The following is a 4,634-nucleotide window of genomic DNA, read 5'->3' as shown; positions in this document are numbered from 1 at the left end:
AAGAGAAAGAGGATCCGACACCCAAGGAGTGGATGCTTAATCTGAGAAAGGAGGAAGGTGTTGAGCCTTCATCTCCACTTGCCTCGCCTGAAGTGACAGGCGTTGATATAGAAGACAAAGTGTTGTATCCATTATGGGAATTAAAAGCGGCGGCAGGATATAGTAACCCCATATACGAACCAACTACTTATAGCAGTGACGACAGTCCTGAAGAGCGTAAGAGGAAAGAGGAGATCTTTAAGATCATACAAGATAAAAAAGAGGAAAGTGATAGAGGGAATATATCAACAGAAATAGAACGAAAGATTAAGAGATGAAAATGAGAAAAGGATAAAGCTGAGGAGATAACATTTGTGGAGAATGAATGGATGGGAGGACAGACATTACTCAAGCTAGATGGGAACAGTATCGAGGAAGTAAGGCAAGGAGAGGATAAAGATGAACAGGATAGAAAAGACAGGGAACGGGGAAGAATTATTGAAGGAAGATGAACATAAAAGAAAGGCGATAACAGATATATCAGGAACAAAAGGAAGGAGAGGGCAGAGGAACAAAGGAAATATGACAACAGGTAAAGAGCAATAGAAGATAGGGACAGACGATAAAGAGGGAAGAGGAGGAAGTGCACAGATTAAGGGGCAAAAGAATACAGAGGCTAAGAGAAGAGGAAGAAAGGAGAGCAGGAGTAAGGAGAGAAGAGATGAGACAAGAGGAGGAGAGAATTAGAAGGGAGGCGAGAAAGCGAACAGAATTAGATGAAGAATTAGAACGAAAGAGAAGACAACTGGAGCTTGATATTAATTGCATTCAAAAGGAGCTAATGGAACTGAGTATGTCAATATAATGGGACAGAATAGAGTTCCTTCTGTTAAAGGAAGCAATGTCCGGAACCTCTAGAGTAACACTAGATGGAGAGAACTTCGATATAGGAAGTATCGAACATAGGATTGATAAAGCCTATCAAGAATTAAAGGGAGGTAGCAAATCAGGAAGCAGAGGGAAGGGAGAGCAATCCCCTGTATTTCAATTAGAAAGCAAAGAAGGAAATCGGTTTCATTTTCAACATAGAGCCCTGTCCTTAAGAAAGCTGAACCTAGACCAGGGTGAAGGAGAAGGTAGTCATACTTCTTGGGGACTAGATAAGTCAGACAAGGAGAGAGAATAATTCCATGGGGAAGAAGGAGGAGGTGTATGTGCCCCCAAGGGAAGCCTACAGGCAGGTAACAAAAAAAGTAAGATGGTCTGAAACAACTTAAAGACAGGACGCCAGACCCCATATCATAGTCAGAACACCCCCAAGGACGATCACATAGTGAAAAGGGAGAATCACTGCCATATGTGAGCAGGTTAAGATAATTACCAGGGAGGAGACGGCCAGGGACTATTGTCCCTGCAATGGATAAGCAGACGATGGGAGCCAATTGCGGGTTAGGATTCACACAGTTTCCCTCATTGGAAAAAGGGGGAGCAAGGCCACAGTATATTCCTTGGCCACAGGTGGACAAGGATAATTTAAGATGCAAACTTCCGAGTTTCACATCGGGTGCGGGGAAATGGATATACGAATTAGAAAAAAATGACAGGAGGAAACACGTTGGCCATAGGGGATATTAAAAGTCTCTTGGCAGCCATTATTGGAGAGAGAGCTGACATATGGACGAGAGTGGGCTATTCAAGTGTGACGGCACAAAATACAGTGCACGATAAAGCGCTGTTTAATAACTGCAGGGCAGATGTGTGGAGGGCTCTCCGGGTACAGTATCCTGACACATCAGATATGGGTGCAATCAAGACATGTAAGATGAAGATACTATTGCTTACATTCAGGAAATTCAAGAGCCTTGGACTCTTGAAATGAAAGAGCCATGGGAAAAAACGGTGGCATTATTTTAACACTTTTTATGTCAAGGGTTGTCCGAGCCGGAGCAGAGGCAGATGAAGAAATTAGTGGGGATGGAAGCCAAACCATGGGCTGAGATACAGTTGACAATAATGCATCACTATCGGCTACTGCAGGAGAAGAATATGCAGAAAGATGAAGCTAGGAAAACTGAGGAAGCTAAATTAGTTCAGAGGAAATTGTCAAAGTACGCCATGCAAGGGGCGATATGGACAAGCGGAGAAGGTCTGGGAATACAGCAAGCAGTGGGTGCATCGCACGCGAATAATCACAGCCAGATGGACCAATGAATGGGTTCATGCCATGAGGCAGAGGTATGGGATATAGAGGAAGAGGTGTATTTCAAAATAATCAAGGTGGATTTTCAAAATACGCAAAATTACAATCCGAACATGCAAGGAGGGTTAGTCAGGAGGTCTCCTCCTGTATGTTGGACATGTGGGATCGTAGGGCACAATGCACGATCATGTGGGAGCCAAGAGAATGGACAATTGGCAAGGGGGGACAACTTATCCTCCACCATATAGCATACAAACTAGGGGAAGGAAGTTTCCCAAGATCAGACAATGTGTATCAGACACAAGCACCACAAATGCAACAATCACAGCAACCAGAGAAGGTACAAATGAATCCACCGCAAGGGCAATCTCAACATGCCCCCAGACAGATACAGCAGACTGCAAACACAGGACAATTATTGACACCTAGAATAGGTGGTGCCACTGTAGTGGGAGGCAATCTCTTCACAGGTATAGGGGTGTGTGTACACCCACAATAAGACAGCACACAGGGTGACTTGATGTGTTCAGTACTATCAATGACACCAGACTCCCAAGAGGAACCAAGGGTCGATGTGCCAATAGAAGGCAAATCTTTTTCTTTTCTAGTAGACACTGGGTCTACACGTTCATGTACACAAGAGGGAAAGTACCCAATGTCGGGAATTGCCATGAATGCTCAAGGGTTCTCTGGAGTTATAAGTCGAGTTACTTTTACTGATACATTACCAGTCTCTATAGGGGTGTGTGACATGTCTGTTCCATTGTTGTATTCACAACAGACACCAGTTAATATTCTGGGAAGAGATTTGATGACAAAACTTAATATGACAATTTCATTTACTGATGAATAGTGTGTTCCACTCCTGGGATACACTATTTAAACGTGGGCAAATTTATATTGGCATTCACAGGGCAAATGGCTTTGTGAGGCATTCCAATTGAGCTAGAGGTTTTTCTTTATGGGGTGACCATTCTATTAACATGGCTATCAGGCTTAGTGGGGAAGACTGTGAAAATACCGGACAAATTCTTGTTCAAACCACAGAAACATATGGACGAAGGGGGTGGGGGGGCAGGCTATCCCTATTGAGTTAGAAGCAGCCAATAGTACGAAGGGAAATGGAAATGCTTGAAGGAACAGATGATGAGGGCAGACCATGGAGAACAGTGATAGCTCTCGAAGAAAGGTATTTATTTATTTATTGCATTTATTATAAGCCCAAACTCGTGGGTGTCACTGTGTAGTTACAGACATCTTAGCATAAATGGATACAGTTAAAATCAATACATTAACAAATGGCAGCAGTGGATACAGTTGACATCAATACTTTTACAGCTGGCAACAACGGGTTCACAGTACATACCATTCAGATTAGGGGCAGGTGCAGCGGCCTAGAATTTGTTGAATAGCCAGGTTTTTAGGGACTTCTTGAAACATTGGTGAGAAGGCTCATTTCTGGTGAGTAATGGGAGTGTATTCCACATTTGGTATAGGTTGACTGACATTACTGATGATGACATGTTTAGAGATGATCTGACAGGCGATGAAGTAGGGTTTTACATGAGCATTACTTACTAGATAAAGGTAGAAAAAAAGGGAAGTTCCACAGAGAATGACAATAATGTGGCAGCGTCCAGCATTTTTTTGAGAAAGACTTTGAGAAGGTGCCAAGTATCTTATGGACTACAGGCCCCTATGCCGTAGGCCTGTTAAAGGGTATAGGGGAAGTTCAAATAAAGCTGAAACCGGGAGCAATTTCACCTCAAACAAAACATGTCTTGAGAGGCTGATGAGGGTATACTTAAGACCATTTCAGCACTGATGGAGCTATGTATTATGCTACCATCAGAATCATTGTGTAACACCGCAGTGTATCCTGTGATTCATACAGGACATGAGACCGATTAACCAGATTGTAGAAGCGAAGTTTCCTTTAGTTCCGAATCTAACGATGATACTATGCAGTATCCCAGTAGAACCACAATATTTCATGGGGATTGATTTGAAAAATGTGATTTTCTCAATCCTGTTGTATAAAGATTCACAAGATTTGGCTTCATTTATGTTTTGCCAGTGTAGAAAAGGAGCTAAGCACCTCCACCTCAATCACCTCGCCCATCTTGCCTATATGTTGGGACCCAGAGTGTAAGACACGTGCGGTACCAGTGAAAATACTGATGCCAAGGAGAATCCTGGAAGCAAGGTTCTCATTGAGGAAACCATACCTGCATATGAGACAGTACCAATGGCCATTTGAATGAAATCCCGGAAGAAGCATGAACAATGAGCACTGAAAACCGGCTCGAAAGGAAAGACAAACGAAGGGACACACAGCACACTTGCAGAATAAGATATGGTATCAGCATATGAAAGAAGTGGGAAGGAGGACCTCAAAGGAGGAATGCTTTGTATGTGCACTCCTGCCTTATAGCATGGGGAAGTCGAAGATCTT

Source organism: Ambystoma mexicanum, chromosome 11 (assembly GCF_040938575.1).
Source record: "Ambystoma mexicanum isolate Mex_15411 chromosome 11, UKY_AmexF1_1, whole genome shotgun sequence".
Classification (NCBI taxonomy): domain Eukaryota; kingdom Metazoa; phylum Chordata; class Amphibia; order Caudata; family Ambystomatidae; genus Ambystoma; species Ambystoma mexicanum.
The sequence above is the reverse complement of the archived record's forward strand: the minus strand, read 5'-3'. Positions refer to the sequence as shown.